Source organism: Amblyomma maculatum, chromosome 8 (genome assembly GCF_055883805.1).
Source record: "Amblyomma maculatum isolate TAMU_Amacu chromosome 8, ASM5588380v1, whole genome shotgun sequence".
Taxonomy (NCBI): Eukaryota; Metazoa; Arthropoda; class Arachnida; order Ixodida; family Ixodidae; genus Amblyomma; species Amblyomma maculatum.
Genome location: NC_139351.1, coordinates 10,371,787 through 10,390,234, shown reverse-complemented (window position 1 = coordinate 10,390,234; position 18,448 = coordinate 10,371,787). Strand labels below are relative to the sequence as shown.

Here is an 18,448-nt window from a genome sequence, read left to right as displayed (position 1 = left end):
TTGATTAGGTAGAGCTTATTGAGGCGAAAGCTTTGTAAGCTTGTGAGTGTGGACAGGACTTTCATGTCCGCAGGGGGCGTCCCACCATTATTGTGGAGAAGTTAATTGATTTATGAGTAAAATAAGGATTATGTGGCTGTAGAGGGTCAAACAAGGCGTCTGTGCGCACAATATCGTAAATGTGGTATAAATTTTTTAGTAATTGAAGTCAAGAAATCAGTTAGATTTTAAAATAAGCAAGGATGGCGATTTAGTGTGCAGACCTTAATCAGCCACGGAAGACGAAATTGTGAAAAATACGTCATTTTGTGCAAAATTGTGGCAAATGCCAAATTTTCCTTATTAGGCCGACATTAAATTACATAGTAATTAGGTACATACACATATAGGACACAACTCTGCAGAGTAGTTCCCAAGCAGCACACCAGCATTGGTCCAACAATGGTTCATCACTGGAAAAGAATGGCATCAATATTGGACTGATATTGGCATTTGGGCATTTTACTACATTCTCCATTCTTGGCCCATCTTTCGTTCCAAGATTGGTCCAGTGTTCAACCAAGCTGGAGCCACCAATGTAGGCACAATATTAGACTTTCCGTTCATGCACCATGATTCTTGCCAATACTGTCCAGCATTATACCATCATTGTATTACCAATATTTGTTTAATACCAGCTATTCCATTGATGGCCCATTGTCAATGCCAATATCTTACCAATGGTTAGCCATTGCAGGTGCACTGGCTACTCCATTCATGCCGCATATTGTCGATACCAATATTAATCCAATGGTTTATGGGTACACCGGCTACTCCATTCATGTGCCATTGATGATGTCAAGATTACACATTTTGTGGCACTGCCTGTGCAGGCCATAAAATGCAGCCTTTTTCATTCTAGCCATATTCGTGACCGCACATCGAACTTGCTGGGACAATAATGGCCTTTCAAATAGGAGTGGCCATATAAATTCAAATTGTTGCTCATGAGCAACCAGTAGATATTCACAAAACAAGGGCATGGTTCACAAAAAGATAATATTTATTGCAATTGTTACTATAGACGGCAGTTGTTACTAGCCAGCGCTGAGGGCACACACAGCAGCAGTTAGCGGGGCAGTGGCAGGGTTGGTCAGGGCAGGGCGGGCTCTCGGGAAGTGGAAGGGGCCAGGGAGCTGGAGGGCACACTCATAGGCGTAGTGAGGGGGCTGACCCTGCAATTGCATTCACAAGTGGCATGCCTGGTTCGCCAGGGGAGGTTTCAGCATAACGCCTTTTTCTTCCACCCCCCCGTCACAGGAACCAGGCAGCCACCTGCGAATAAATGCGTGTGCCTCCAAATCGTCCACCCCAACTTTTTCGCAAATGGCACCTGCACAAAAACAATGAGGAAACAAAATTTACAACACTATTACGAGGCATATAAAATCGCGCGCATTATTTTAGGAAGATGTAGAAAATTCCAGGGTTCATGTACCGAAATTTATGGTCAATGAGAAACACTATACTGATGAGTTCCAGACTAGTTTCAGCTGCCTTGGGTTTATTAGGATGAAAGACGCACATACATTGCATAGCATGTGCCCTGTTGCATTTTGATCGCCTCCACAGCAATACGGCTGAGACAGCCAGTGTTTCATCCCACACTAGGAATTAGTGCTTGATTATCGGCCGTCTCCGCATATGACTGGCGCGCTAGTTTTTTGCCGCTCCTACGCTTTCTGCGATGTGCAAACAGTTTATACTATATTAATCGTTACCAAGAGAATGTTCGGCGACCATTTTCATTTTTTTTAAATGGCTAGATATAATATACACAAGCGATCTAAGCCCACGACTGCTGCACTGGCCGCTGGTTAGCTGATATACGCTTTTGACTGGTTTTGTGGGTAGTTCACTTAAACGGGAGCTCACTTAAACGGGTAGCTCACAGGTGCATCATTTTTACACCTATACTGCTTGTCCAAGCAAATTTGATCCAAGGGATAAAAAAAAAACATTTCGGAGGCAGGCAAAGAAAACCAGATATATATTGCTGGAAGCTACCTTGAGCGCCACAGAAAAGGTTTTGTTTGGAATCCTTATTGACATTATTTACCTAAATTACTGATTAATGACTTACACAATAAATGGTGTTGCTACTTTGAAGAGTACCGGCACAATCCACGTTTGATTATTTGTGATAAAGAACCCTCACGTCTGCATTTTGAACGCCAGATACAATAGGAAACCACGAAAATACAGAACTCTGATTCCCAGACAATACAATTGAGGACTTGGCTTGGCTCGACAGCCTTGTGTAGCGTTAGACCTACAAGTTGCCTATGGTTTCTTCGTCCGCGCCAGCACATCGTCCAACAAGACTGTATTTGTATTTTACAGCTGAAAAATACTGTTAAACTCATTTATATCCTTACCGCTTTGTAGTCATTATCCGCATTGCAAAGTTCGGCGCGCTCATTGTAACTCGAGCCTTCATGTGCGCCAAAGGGCCGACGCGAAGCAACCATCGCCAGCATATCACCCTTACTCATGCATGGGGCTAGCAATCTTAGCGGCAGGTTGTTTTGTCCGCTCAAAATCATGTTGTGAGCAGCACAGTTGAGGTGCGCGAATGGGCTGGTAACGGTTTCGGTATCTACATAATCCGGAATTTATCTACAGCTGGAAAAAAAGGTACACATGAGGTTTCTAACCGCAAATATTGAAACTGGGGTTTCCGAACGTGCTCACTGACTCTGTAAGTCCTATTTATTGTCTAAAGTGAATATTTAGTACTTGAAGCGAATAACCTCACTTCCCCACGTACAAAATAAAAATTTTCTGCGCTGTCCTAAGTGGCTGCCAGCAATGCACCACCGGTTTCCATCGTCTGTTTCTAATGGTTTATTTATAACCCTTGGCTCAAGCTATGGGGCGCAGCAGGTGTAATGTAGCTTGAATAAAACCTGCAAGAGATCATATATATGGGTACATTTGTAAGGTTTACAGATTTCGCTTACAAATTCTACAGGAATCGCGTCACTGCGGCCTTTCTTTAAAATTGACACGTAATAGCGCTATATCCGTGGCTAAAATAAAGTAATCAACGCATTAATTCAGCTTAGCAAATGCAGCTGTAACAGAAAGTGAGGGCTGGCTACACCTAAGGTGTGCCTAGCTTTCTAATTTTCTTAGATGGCACAACCGTTCGAAATATGGAATATTAAAAAAAGCCCTTGATATTGGCTTTCTCACAGCGTATTATGGGTGCCTTAGATAAGAAACATAGTCGAGGTCCCATGGCCATCTTTCGTTTCCAATGAAATTCTTATATGTGGTGGGCAAGTATCTAGACACAAAAGAATTAACCTTAGTTTTTCAAGATTCGCGTAGTTTCCTCGAAAAAAAAAAAACAATTGTATGGTATATCTCTAGAGGTAGAAAACGCTGTTTTTGCCATTTCAAAATGTTGCAAGTTTGGATGCCATGATTTTGTCATCTGCTCTTTTTTACTCACTAAATATATGCAGGTTTTATATTTACAAACACTATTAGAAACCTATTTTGTTTTTGCAGTTGTGTTATTAAAAAATCGCAAACTTTTCTTCAGGAACGATACGCTGCAAAAATATTCATTTTAAACCTTATGTACTGGCATATGATGCATTAGGTTGGTTGCACTAAATATGTTTTCACTTCCTGACGCATGTTCTTAATTCCAGGCAGTATCTGGAGCTCCAGACCACTAGGTGTGTTCTCCACAACGCATCAAAATTGCTCAGAATTCGAAAACAGCAGTAAAGGGCAAATTTGCTGCAATTAAAAAAAGATCATCTTCGATTTTCATTCAAATCCCTCTCAAAAATCTTTTGTACCTCAAAAATATCACGGACTAAAAAGTGTTGCGTTGTACTGTTTAAATATATAACATTAAATATTAAACCGAGTGCTTGTGCTGATAATGGCCAAACTCAGCCTGCATTCTTGCAAGATCCAATAATATCTTGGCACAGAAACTATTTTTCTACATTATCTAGGTTCCATTCTTTATTTCTGAAAAAATTTGAAGCTCTAGATTTGTGTGTGTACCTGCATATTATTTTGAAATTGGACAAAAGTAAGAAAATGGTAAAATAAGGAAAACTGATTAGAATTGAAGAAACGGCCGCAACATCAATTTTTATCAAAATCTGTGGAAACAATGCAAAGTGCTTTGTTAATTTGAGTCAGTAAATATATTGAATTCTGCAAAATGTAATATTAGAAATATAAAAATGCTTGTTTTTGTTCTATAGATGTGCGCTCCCGCTTATGGAATAGGCATCAAAACTTCAATTTAGTATTTGCTTAATTTAGTTACATTTTACCTTAAGTAAAATTTAAAACATTGTCAGCGCTTAACACCGTTTTTCTGCTTCTGGGACAAATACTTAATATAGCTTAAAATGGTATTAATTCACTATTTCTGTCAATTTCATGGCAGAACGCAAGTGAAGGCTGAACTTTTTCTCTGTTCTGCATTCTTTTTTATTGCTAGGTGCAATAGTATTCAATCTAGGTTATTAATATATTATTCCATTTGTCAGCTTTGACCACCACTAACAATACTATATTTTTGAAGATGATTTTTCAATGTGTAATGTTTATAATTACAATCTTAAGCAAATCGCTTTCCAGCATAATACTTTTGGTGGCGTTACAGAGAACACACATAGCAGCTTAGAGCTCCAAATTCTGCCTTAAATTAACAATATGACCTGCGTAATAAACACAGAATATTTTAGTGCAAACAACGCAATGCGTCACGCCAGTATGTGAGGTTGAACATTAACATTTTTGTAGCGCGTTGTTCTTGAAGCAAAGTTTGCGATTTTTTACTAAATCAACTGCATCAATGAAACACACTTTTAATACTTCTTATACAAGTAAACGTTACCCAAATGCGGTGAGTAAAAAACAGTGGATGACAAAATTTTACGCAACCAGCCGGCCTCCAAACGTGCAACTTTTTGAAACGACAAAAACGGCGTTTTCCAGCTTTAGTGATAGGCGTTTTTTTTTTTTTTTTTTTTCGAGAATACTACGCCGCATCTGGCAAACCTAAGGGTCATTCCTTTGTGTCGAGACATTAGCCCACGACATATGAAAATTTAATTAAAAAAATGGTCATGGCACCACGATTACTGTTCCTGTCCGAAGACATCCATATTTGTTTTCATTTCGTCTCTTCAACACGCTGGTTTAGCCAATGCGGTGAATAAAAATATCGTCGCATATATTAAAGATTTTCGCGCTATATGTTATACCTAAAGCTACCTATATTGTCACAACTGTCATACATTATTTGTAGCTGAAACATCACAAAAGGGATTCGATTGCAAATTGTTCGCTAGTTAAATAGACGTACGAGATGACACACGTATACTTTGTAATATACAATTTAGGAAAGAGCAGATACAAACTACAGGCGAATAATGCTATGATGTGGAGCATATGCATTACTCCGGTTAACAGTAAAAAAATCAACTTTTAACATATTAATATATTCGACAAACTATTGCATGCTCACATAGGAACACAATTAATGAGCTCATCCACGCATCTAATGTCTATGGGCATTAGACGTGTGGATGACTTCGTTTTATTCCAATTCGTGCGTCACTCAAAATAATTGAACGAGAAAAAAGTTAATGTCTACACAATTTTCAGTGAGTATACCACAAATTATACTAAGGTGCTTCATATATGTCACATCACCTAGCAAGTGAAATGGGAAAACAGAAGTAATCAGACTCTAACCCTGATCAGCATTTCGCTTTTGCGCCATCTTTGTAAGTTTTTAGGCAGGCTTTTCCACTGATTATCCTCTTCTTTATACCCCTGCCACCCACAAGACACAAATCTTCTGGGGGTACCGAACTGTTGGTTTTCGCACCAGTGGTACAACTTAATCGATCCATTTATACGTAGAAAACACTCTCGATGCGCACCTAAAAAAAATGAAAGCATGTATGTGTAGGCGAAATCATTCACCGGCGATTTAATAATATGATTTGAACAATAAAATCAAAGGATCACACTCGAAGTAACAAAAAAGTGGTGGAGAGATAGGAATTGAAGCAATGAAAGGCGGTTGCTTTCTGCAAAAAGCCAATAGCAAGAGGTCCACCGTCTAGGCAATAAAAATAAGGCATATTTAAAGGTGCATGCAGCAGTTACAGTGATGCAGTGCTACCTTTTTTTAGGCAGGCTTTTCCGCTGATTTTCTTCTTCTTTATTGCCCTTCCAACCACAGGACACATATCTTCTGGGGGTTGTCGGTTTTCGCACCAGTGATACAACTCAATCGATCCACTTCTACGTAGAAAACGCTCCCGATGCGCATCTAAAAAAATGAAAGCATGTATGTGCAGGCTAAATAATTCACACATGATAAAACAATATGATTTGAACAATGAAATCAAATGATCACACCCAGAGCAACAAGAAAGTGGTGGAGAGATAGAAATTGAAGCAATGAAAGACGGTTGCTTACTGAACAAAGCCTATAGTAAGAGGTCCTGCGTCTATAAGAATAGGCAATAAATTAAGGCACGTTTATAGGTGCATGCAGCAGTTAAAGTGATGCAGTGTTACCTTTCTGTTTCACTGCAGTGATTGGTATAAATATTACAGCAATTGCTAGGCATCTCAGGTAACCCCATTGAAAACTTCATCCAAAGTACCGAGGAGCAGTGGCGTGTTATTTGCAGCTGTTAACGGAAAGACAGGCTATCCTATGAGTGCATGCGCATTTCCTCCTTTTTGTATACTTGAATAAAAGCGACTGAACAGTGAGTGTTGTAAGAGGTGCAGCGTCCCTAGGAATTGGGAACAAAATTAAGTTTTAGTAAACAGAGGTACAAAAAGAAGCAAATATGCCTGCAATAATAGCATGATGGCCTACCTTTTGATCAACAGCTGTAAACAACCTGTCACTGCCAGTTGGTTCTTTAGATAGGCTTATCAATGCCAGAGCTTAAAGCTAAGAGCAATACGAGTAATGTTTATTGCGGTCACGGCCGTAAATAATTCTAGCGGAACACTCCATTACTGTAACTATTCAACCGTCCATTTATACATATCGTTCATTAAAGAACCATGCACATCATATTAAGTTGCTCTTTTCTACTCCCAAATGATTTCCTATAGAATTAGAATACGTGGATCGCTGCCTCGGTTTCAACATTCTTGCACGATGGCTATGGCGTGCACTTCATGCATACGGTACGGCACGTGAGGTACAAAGAGGTGTAATTGCCGAACAGGCGGACCTGACGTCCTGTCCCATTTCGCATGAAAGTGTGCGCCGTCATCGAGCGCTTCGCGAGCAATATTTCGGACGATATGGTTGCCTCATACTGGCCGTCAGTGTTTTGTACATTGTGTCCCGCGTGCACGTTGTTTACTTTGCAGTGACAGGGACGCAGTGCACACACGGCTGATGTGCCTTTTTGCTTGTATTGTTATTTTCCCCCGCCCTCGAAGCCCGTCTGCGAAATCGCTCTCCTATTGTCGCCGCTTTCTGATAACGCCCTCACCTGAAGGCACGTGCTCAGAAGGGGGGCGTCGATTAAGAAAATTTTGAAAAGGGGCTCACTTGCGCTGTTCACGGCTTTCAATTCCTCAATATGATATTAACCATTATAAAAGTGGAGGTTCATTATGACTTAATTATAGCCTAGTCATCAAGCGGCATCACGCACATGTCTGCCCCACTGTAAAATTCGCTTGCACAGACGGCACGAACAGTTTTCAAAACTTCGTCTGTACATCTGAAAACAAAAAACTGCCCTTAACTCTTAACAAAATCCAAAAACTGTGCGAACATGGCTTCCTGCGCGCAGAAGAGAGGCTGTCCAAAATATATGTACAAAGCCGGGCGCATAGTATCTGGTTACTAATTGGTTGCGGCGCGCTGCACAGTCAAAAAAACTGCGCAAATGGCTGCCTGCAGTGTTCTGTCACGTGTTGGTGGCATACACCCCTGTTATGCACGGCTCCTCTATTTTCGGCGCAAATGCTATTCATATCGCAGCCAGCAAATAAGTCCACGCACTTGCTTGCATGTAACCCGGACGAAAATTCGCTTAGTTCTTGAAGTCATGCTTCGCGCAGTTGTTTCGAGGAGAATAAGGAAAGAGAACATTTGGGACTGGTAGGAGATTATATAGAACCAATTATGAAGCAGTGGCATGCTGCAAAGAGATATACTCACGGTCTAAGATGACGGCGTTCACTGAGTCTGATAATGCCGATGGTATCCCGCCGTTGCTGTAATCCGTACTCCGGCGACATTTCACAGCTCAGCTATTCACTGATATGTAGCAAGCACCAACCGGAGCACATGGACATGTATAGGCGCAAGAGAAAATTATGCACAGCACAATGAAAAAGAAAATTAATGAGGGAAGAAATTAAAGAAAGGTTTAAGAAGCTGTCACAAGTCTTGTAGCGTCTCCAACAAGCTCTGAAATGAACGCTTCGGGAGGAGGCCGCACAGCAGCGCAGCTGGGGATGCTGTCTGTTGTGTCTTGCACGTAGACGCGTAGGCGAGGGGGAACAACGACCCGCTCAACCAGCGCATGATTCCCGCCGCGGTGTTGTGTTCGCAAGGGCTGCGCGTGGGAACGAAGGACCAACGACCCTCTCAACATTCCATTCCGCCCTCTTCTGCTTGCACCGGCCAGCCGTGACTTCGGACCGTGCCGATGAGCGGCCGCCAGCGCGCACCACTCGAGTCGAGTTCTAATAAATAGTTTTGTTTTGTGTGTTCGCAAACGCATTGTTTCTTCAAGTCAACCACGGACAAACATTTTCTAAAAAAAATAGAAAGCCTCCCCATCTACCATCCACATTCTTGCGTAAATCCATACAGCTGGTGCATCGACAAATGCGCGCGTCCCCTCCCTTTCGCCACCTATGATCGAACAAAGGATGGTCGTTCGACCTTTTATATTTACTTCAAAATATTATATACTGTTGCGTGATGACTGATTAATAATGTCAAAGAGGTGGAGTTCCGAGCTTCTCTTCTATTGTGGCCAACTTTGGTTATAGATTATACAAATTATGCTCAAGTTAGCTAGCTGAAAATTATCCGACTAAATATATACATGTTTTTATTTGTATTCAGTTAATGTTCGCTTTTCGGGTATGAGTTGATGTTTTTATAAAAATTCTAAACATCGGCCCAGGAAACGAAAATTTTCCTAATTTGCAGGCCTTTATTTCAGAAAAGGTTCATGGTAGAGCAGCAATAATTCCACAATATGTTCTCAGCATAATTATCCGCAAACAGCTAAAGCTCATATTTTTATGACATTTGGATACAGAGATACGATCGCGCTAATTTACAGAAAACAGCGAACATTGAAAATTTTTAGGAAAACAAAAACAGTTTTCACATTGTTTAAACTTTTTCCACCTATTCTACACTACCTCAGCTTTCAAAACCATTAAAACACCTTGCATAATTTTGTTGCGCAAGTAATTATGGCCACATCGATAAAGCCTTTGTCCAATTATAGCGCACCGCGCTGTTCTGAACATTCTACGGAATTTGTGAATTGTTCAAGGTTTTTAAATTTTGGCATATAATTTTGTAACAGGGAGAAATATATTTACAAAAGAGGATTAAAGATATATACATTGAGGAACAGCCAAGGAGCCAGGCTACGAGGGCCGCCCATTCGACGCACTTCTTTTTCTTAATCTTCCACAAACGAGCGCGCCACTTCGTCCTCATCATTCTCCAGCTGTAACAATATTTCTTCGCTCATGTTTTGTCTCGACTTCGCAAATCGACGGTGACAGACACAGCAATGAATGATTCAGAATCAATTTTGTGCGCGTCGAGGTCCTGAAGCGCTGTGGCATCAGGCAATACACAGACGTTTTTCGCAATCACCTTCACCTTAACGCGGATTGCACAAAAAGACGATAACGTTCAATGAGCAAGCAACGTATTCCAAATCATTTTAGTAGAATGAAAGAATTGGAAAGGGCATGGAAAACTGCCTCATTAAAACAGTGTTTGTAGGCTGCATTCGTTTTTTCGAATGACTCGACAGCGCACATTATTTTCATTCCTGTACAGTTTTTTTTTTATTCCTTTGCCACCGCCTAGCGCGGTTGGAATGGTCAAACTCTAAACTAATAGGCGGAAAAAACTTTTTTTTTGTTTATTGGCGATATATATGTTGTGCGCCATATAAATGTACCGGGGCCTTCATGCTCGCAGTCTGCACGAAAAACTGTCATTTTTTTTTTACCACCGTGTGAATGCCCAAAACTAAAATGGTAACCTCGCGAGTCTTCCGGCTTTTCATTTTCCAGTGATTGCGTCTAGAAAGTACACACATCGTATTCGGTCCTTTCTCCAGGTAAACAGACGATGCTGCGCGTAGTTCCTTATGGATAATACAAAAGCACTAGAACAAAAACATCGCTGAGAAAATGGTCATTTGTTCCTTCAACTTGAGGCAACGTTTTCCTTCTCGGCAATGAAAAAGCTACCTTCTAATCACTAATTTAATGTCACATGAACATGCTATGGCGACACGATTTCGTTTTTATGCGCGTTCTCACTGACAAACTATAGGTTACGTATAGATGCAGGGATGTAATCGGCATCCAATACAGGCATATTGGGTCGTGAGTGCTAGCTGGTCTGGGGTATACATATGTGGTCGCACGGTCGTGCTATCATTAGATATAATTGTGCGACAAACGTATGCGCCTGCGACGAAATCTGCATGCATGCCAATAGGCTAAAACCATAAACACATATAGCTGACCCCCAAAGGTGCGCCGCATATATGAGCGCACCGAAAAGACGAATCCAGACAGTTGCAGCGGTACGTGCTTGAATGCGTTATAGTAATTGTCGTCCCGTACGTGGTACTTGGTGAGGTCCGAACGATCGGCTGAAATGTTGTCGGAATTAAATGCCGCGGTTTGGCGTCCAGCGCACGTGTATTCAACCATAAAAATGGAGAATTTGTTTTGATTGAATGGTCAACGGAAAATATTCACTTCGGCAGCCCATTAAAGCTGCGTTTTTAGGATGGCAATGACATTTGCGAGATCAGGGGAAAAAGTGGTCCATCGTGGGCAGTTTTCATACAGGGATAGCTAATACTGGAAAAACACAAGACAAATTGCAATGGTCCATTACAGCCAGTTTAAAACAACGGAACGGTCAACGTCGGAAGAACACAGGACACCTTGGTTCATTGTAGCCAGTTTTAAAAACTGAACGGGCAACGCCGGAAGAACACTGGACAACATGGTCCATTGTAGCCAGTTTTAAAAAAGGAACGGCCAACGACGGCGGAACACAGGACAACTTGGTCCATTGTAGCCATCTTTAAAAAACTGAACATCCAATACTGGAAGAACAGAGGATAACATTGTCCATTGTAGCCATGTTTAAAAACCGGAACATCCAATGCCGGAAGAACACAGGACAACTTGGTCCATTGTAGCCAGTTTTAAAAAACGGTAAGCCCAATGACGGAGGAAGGCAGGACAGCTTGGCCCATTATAGCCAGTTTCAAAACCCGTGCAACCATTATTGGAGGAACAACGGCAATCTCGGTCCAACATAGACATTCTGTATGTACGGCAGTGCCAATATCGGGAACTCACTGTACATCTTGGCCCAAGCTAGCCAGTGTTGGCTACTGGCAGCGCCAACACTGGGAGAGCACTGGCTAGACTGGGCCATTGTTGGACATTGTGTTGACTGGCATGTCCTATGTTGGGAGCATGCTAGTTAGGCTGGCCCAATGTAGGGCCACTGCTTGCCGTCGTACTTACAACATTGGCCCAATGCTTTGTGCTGCCTGGGTTTCACAGACGCGGCTAGAAACAGGTGTGGCAGGCCGCTCTTCGACTGGCTTCACCCAGAAACAGCTGCCGGCGTACAGCGCATGTGCGTGACGTCATGTGTAGCGCCACCACCAGCCGCGCTCGCGCCAGCTGCTACTCCTCTGCCACCACTTCCCAACAACGATCGCCAGCGTGCTGTGCATGTGCGTGTTGTTATACCTAGTGCACCTTCGCGCTCGTGCCATCCTCTTCTTGCCCCTGCCTCCTGTACGCCGACTACAGGGAATGCCGCATGGCGCCTAAGCGGACTCCATTGTCTCCAATTACTAAGCATGCTGGCGTTACTGAATCGAAACGCAAGCAGCGAGTAGCTAAGCGTCCTTCTACCACAGTAGTCGTCCATTTCGAATGTCACCGAAAACGAAGCTGAATAAGGACAAGGAATACAAGCGTGTCCAGACCTCACCCAACACCAAAGCCAAGAAGCAAAGGATGCAAAATCAAAAAGAAGCAGATAAGTAAAAAAGTGGCAAATGAGTCCAAAGAGTATCAGGAAATGCTGTAAAAGCGATCTGTACTTTTGTCCCATCCCAAAACGCGAGAACAGCCTGAATAACGTAGGGCCTATCTCGCTCACATCTTGGATAGGATAGGTAATGAAGCATGTTGTGCGTTTTTGAAAAATTGAAAAAAAAATATTTCCAGGAAATGTGCCTCGTGCGAAAAGCTACAACGATAGCTTAAGAGATGCCCGAGACCCAGTAAAGGCAGAGCAACAAAACATGTGAAATCAAGGCGAACATACACATATATAACATGAACTACAGAAAGAGGACAAATATACAAATGAAACAGCAAATTAAAACGTAGCACTGTAAATTACCGGCCTACAATCATCGAACAGTATGCACGCCACATGGCAAAACGTAAAGGGAATAAAGGGAGTATCCTTATAGTAATGTTCAAGGCTAGGAACAAAAAGTACAGAATACAGTGCGGAGTTGATGAAATACAGCTTGAAGTCCTTAATTGAGGCGGTAAAGATGTTTGAGTTATGCTATAATGATTTAGTAAGCGTGGTAAAGTAAAACGAATGCTCTGGTTACCCTATAACGTCCCTATAACGTACCCTAAGGAACGTTCCATATTTGTTTACTTCTGGTGTGAAAGGGTGTTACGTAAGGCTTAGGTCCCGCAATATTCTTCAAGAAGTCAGTTAAGCATTGAGGTGACAGTTGAGGACACTGAAGTAAACGATACTCAAACATGGTATGTATAGAATGAATCCTATAGTGTGAAAATAATGTTTCCGTGTGGGCAGTGTAACATGCACCAGCGATCAGTCTAATGGCCTTCTTTTGGAGACCGAGTACGGTGTTCAGATTTATTTTGGATGTTGTACCCCAAACGAGGGAACAGTAATTTATGTGTGATTGAATTATAGCGTGATAAACAAGGAGCTTATGCTTTGGGGAAAATTCGTTCCGAAGTCTTGAGAGGAAGCAAACAGATCTAGTAAGCTTGCTTTCAATATACATTATATGGTCAGACCACTTCAATGCGAGAGTCGAATACAACACCGAGCTATTTGAACTTGTCTACAATTTCAGTAATGTTATTGTCTAAATTCAGAGTAATGTTTACAGTAATATCCAGGCTAAGGGGTCGAAAAAAATAGACTACAAGACTTTGCGGAAGATATTCGCTTCTGCCATAAATAATGCTGGGCTTCAGAAGGGAACTTGACGTGTAGAAGTAAGCCCAAAGTGTGTAACTCTGTTTGTTTTGTTGTCCTGTACTCGGCTGATATGTGAATATATCTTGTTCTGTTTATCTGTTACATTCTGAATTGTTAGTGCCGTCCAAAATCGGTGTTTCTTGCATAGGTTGCTATCTAGAAATGCTACCTCACATTTCATTTTAGCTGTCTATAAAGCTACATAGGGTTTCAAATTGGGCGAGTTGGTGATTGATAAGTTAAAAACATTGTTGCGCTTATGAAAAACTTAGACACAGACATATTGCGCCCCAGATATACACTCGTGAACATGCTAAGTGATTCAATCTTACTATTTTTGAAAAGATGTCCAGAGCAGAAATCTCACACCATTACCAATTTTTGCCTCAGTACGGAGTGAAGACACTGCCAACGAAGACGAGTAGACCTAAAGAGAGCCTCAAATCAAACGGGAGATAAATGGCAGCAGTAAGGATAGAGCTTGACGCTAGCTCCTCTATTTTCGAGTGGTAGGCAGCACGATGTTCAGTTTGCAGGGACATGCAGCCCCATATCTCTGCAGACGGCTTTTCAACGCCGCAGATGAAAAAATACTCATCATCTATTAGTCCGTTTCTACGTGACATAAGAATAACGTATTTGACTTCGATTGCAAGGTACCGGCTGTGCTCAATCCCCATCACATGATCCCCTTGAGAAGCAAAAATATGAATTGCAGCGCTTTCAAACACATCCATTGGTATATTCATGTGACATGCCAATTCCTTTGACAATTAGTACCAAACCACGCCACCTGCTTGCTACAACCTGTTAGAAGTATGCTTGTAATTTTCGGTCCTGTGAGGTTCTAAACAGCCCTAGAAACAACTACCTCCGGAGAATGTTTGCAAAATGGCAGTTCGAACGCTCACTTTTGAGCAAAATAGTTTAGAAGAGCCAAAACAGCACCGATACAAATATTAGGCTACTAATTGACGGCAGTTTCAAAAGCCGTTTCACAGCTCTGCATGAGGATAATAATTTATAAATCTCTCTTATGCATATAACGATATTCATTCACCCATACTAACATATTCATCGAGTGGCTTCAAAGCAGGCACCACTAAAGCAGATTAATCCTTCGGTAAAAGTTATGCATTCAAGTGTTTTGTGCTCCCGTGTATGACCAAAACACCAGACCCAATAAAGAACGAGGATTGAATATTTTATTGGTGACTTAAACCGCGCTCATTTGCGCCAGATAATCTCAATACAAGCTGCCAAATTAATCGCTCAAAAAAGCGCGCGGCGCATATCCTTAAGATATCCTTGTCTATTCTTAGGTACATTTTTCACAAAACTATTTGTAGCGTATGCTCAGCAGTTTAACATAGGCAATCAAAGCTTCTGAAACCGTTTTTATTGGCGGATGAGATAAAAACTCCTGTTCTCGCAGAAAATTCCACCTTTAAAATTATATTTATATTGGCCATTTCAGAAAGAACAAAAAATTAACTTGTACCAAAAATACGCACGAAAAAAGATTTCATTTTAAAAAAGCTGCTTCTAGGAAAATCAAGCCTGAAGAACATATTTAAAACGACGTAAAACGAATATTTAATACACAATATATATGAATGCTGCTCGTGTCAGGCTAACTGGTAGATGAGCTCATTTAAAACAACTTACACAAATACGGAGTGACTTAAATTGCATTACAGTTTGCATAAGAGCTACGGCAGGACCTAAGCACGAGAATGCGCGAGTGCATCGATGAGCCAATAATAATTAACATTTATTTGCACATTCACACTTTACCATAAGCTATCAACCAACCTGATTTCTAGGTATACATTAAAATGTACAGTCGTGATCCTTGTGAAACGCAATGCTCGAGAGCACGGCAGATAGCCTCGTCCAGAGCTAGTGGTGAAGCCAGAGTGCATCGTTTGAAATGCAATGGAGAGGGCGTGCTGTTGCTTCTGCTGGCCGCACGACATGCACTACGAGCAATTTTCGCATTGCAGCTAAAAACTAAGTTCGCCGTCATGCTACCGATAACTAATATCACCACTCGTTTCGCACAAGGTGCAGAAATGATTGTGAGCGAAAAAACGGAAGTACGATTCATTGACGCTTGCCAAAAAAATTGAAGCAGAAACTAACATGGACATAAACTGACGCGACAAATCGTTGGGCAGTTTTATCTGTTTTAATGTCTTTACTAATGAATCGGATACAGCACAAATCTATTTATGGGTACCTGCCTCATCGTTCCGAAACGAATGCTAGTGTAGCAGTTGAACGGACGCTTCAACAGCAGCAGACGACAGAAGTTAAGCAGATAAAACCACGGAAAGCTTTGTCATATTCGTTTCATTTCATTTTCATTTCCTTGCTTTTATTCACAAGCGCCGATTAAACGTGCTTCTTTGCAACCAGCCACTGTCCCATTTGCGAGGCGAAAGCTATTATAGTTGATGTCGGAAGTGTGACGCCGTACAGCTTTTTAGCTGGCGATTGAATGATTGAAACACGATTATTCACAGCCCTTAGTCATGCAATTTTGCTGCGAACATCTGTGTGGGCATCTGGCCCCACCACAGTCACGGCGGCTGAGGCGGGTGCTAGTTTTATTGTCTTTGACATCCGCCATAAAGCTTGGCTCTGGGCCAAGGCAGGCAGGCAGGCAGGCAGGCAGGCAGGCAGGCAGGCAGGCAGGCAGGCAGGCAGGCAGGCAGGCAGGCAGGCAGGCAGGCAGGCAGGCAGGCAGGCAGGCAGGCAGGCAGGCAGGCAGGCAGGCAGGCAGGCAGGCAGGCAGGCAGGCAGGCAGGCAGGCAGGCAGGCAGGCAGGCAGGCAGGCAGGCAGGCAGGCAGGCAGGCAGGCAGGCAGGCAGGCAGGCAGGCAGGCAGGCAGGCAGGCAGGCAGGCAGGCAGGCAGGCAGGCAGGCAGGCAGGCAGGCAGGCAGGCAGGCAGGCAGGCAGGCAGGCAGGCAGGCAGGCAGGCAGGCAGGCAGGCAGGCAGGCAGGCAGGCAGGCAGGCAGGCAGGCAGGCAGGCAGGCAGGCAGGCAGGCAGGCAGGCAGGCAGGCAGGCAGGCAGGCAGGCAGGCAGGCAGGCAGGCAGGCAGGCAGGCAGGCAGGCAGGCAGGCAGGCAGGCAGGCAGGCAGGCAGGCAGGCAGGCAGGCAGGCAGGCAGGCAGGCAGGCAGGCAGGCAGGCAGGCAGGCAGGCAGGCAGGCAGGCAGGCAGGCAGGCAGGCAGGCAGGCAGGCAGGCAGGCAGGCAGGCAGGCAGGCAGGCAGGCAGGCAGGCAGGCAGGCAGGCAGGCAGGCAGGCAGGCAGGCAGGCAGGCAGGCAGGCAGGCAGGCAGGCAGGCAGGCAGGCAGGCAGGCAGGCAGGCAGGCAGGCAGGCAGGCAGGCAGGCAGGCAGGCAGGCAGGCAGGCAGGCAGGCAGGCAGGCAGGCAGGCAGGCAGGCAGGCAGGCAGGCAGGCAGGCAGGCAGGCAGGCAGGCAGGCAGGCAGGCAGGCAGGCAGGCAGGCAGGCAGGCAGGCAGGCAGGCAGGCAGGCAGGCAGGCAGGCAGGCAGGCAGGCAGGCAGGCAGGCAGGCAGGCAGGCAGGCAGGCAGGCAGGCAGGCAGGCAGGCAGGCAGGCAGGCAGGCAGGCAGGCAGGCAGGCAGGCAGGCAGGCAGGCAGGCAGGCAGGCAGGCAGGCAGGCAGGCAGGCAGGCAGGCAGGCAGGCAGGCAGGCAGGCAGGCAGGCAGGCAGGCAGGCAGGCAGGCAGGCAGGCAGGCAGGCAGGCAGGCAGGCAGGCAGGCAGGCAGGCAGGCAGGCAGGCAGGCAGGCAGGCAGGCAGGCAGGCAGGCAGGCAGGCAGGCAGGCAGGCAGGCAGGCAGGCAGGCAGGCAGGCAGGCAGGCAGGCAGGCAGGCAGGCAGGCAGGCAGGCAGGCAGGCAGGCAGGCAGGCAGGCAGGCAGGCAGGCAGGCAGGCAGGCAGGCAGGCAGGCAGGCAGGCAGGCAGGCAGGCAGGCAGGCAGGCAGGCAGGCAGGCAGGCAGGCAGGCAGGCAGGCAGGCAGGCAGGCAGGCAGGCAGGCAGGCAGGCAGGCAGGCAGGCAGGCAGGCAGGCAGGCAGGCAGGCAGGCAGGCAGGCAGGCAGGCAGGCAGGCAGGCAGGCAGGCAGGCAGGCAGGCAGGCAGGCAGGCAGGCAGGCAGGCAGGCAGGCAGGCAGGCAGGCAGGCAGGCAGGCAGGCAGGCAGGCAGGCAGGCAGGCAGGCAGGCAGGCAGGCAGGCAGGCAGGCAGGCAGGCAGGCAGGCAGGCAGGCAGGCAGGCAGGCAGGCAGGCAGGCAGGCAGGCAGGCAGGCAGGCAGGCAGGCAGGCAGGCAGGCAGGCAGGCAGGCAGGCAGGCAGGCAGGCAGGCAGGCAGGCAGGCAGGCAGGCAGGCAGGCAGGCAGGCAGGCAGGCAGGCAGGCAGGCAGGCAGGCAGGCAGGCAGGCAGGCAGGCAGGCAGGCAGGCAGGCAGGCAGGCAGGCAGGCAGGCAGGCAGGCAGGCAGGCAGGCAGGCAGGCAGGCAGGCAGGCAGGCAGGCAGGCAGGCAGGCAGGCAGGCAGGCAGGCAGGCAGGCAGGCAGGCAGGCAGGCAGGCAGGCAGGCAGGCAGGCAGGCAGGCAGGCAGGCAGGCAGGCAGGCAGGCAGGCAGGCAGGCAGGCAGGCAGGCAGGCAGGCAGGCAGGCAGGCAGGCAGGCAGGCAGGCAGGCAGGCAGGCAGGCAGGCAGGCAGGCAGGCAGGCAGGCAGGCAGGCAGGCAGGCAGGCAGGCAGGCAGGCAGGCAGGCAGGCAGGCAGGCAGGCAGGCAGGCAGGCAGGCAGGCAGGCAGGCAGGC

The 18,448-nt window shown here is 45.6% G+C and overlaps 1 long non-coding RNA gene across 1 annotated transcript; it reads right to left on the bottom strand.

Annotated features, from left to right (window-relative positions):
- Positions 1-948: 948 nt before the first annotated feature.
- LOC146180520 (uncharacterized) lies at positions 949-8,570 on the bottom strand. The gene is made up of 3 exons (XR_014700089.1): positions 8,240-8,570; positions 6,218-6,367; positions 949-1,372 (listed from the first exon to the last, which is right to left on the bottom strand). It is a non-coding gene; the product is annotated as an uncharacterized LOC146180520 (long non-coding RNA).
- Positions 8,571-18,448: the final 9,878 nt, after the last annotated feature.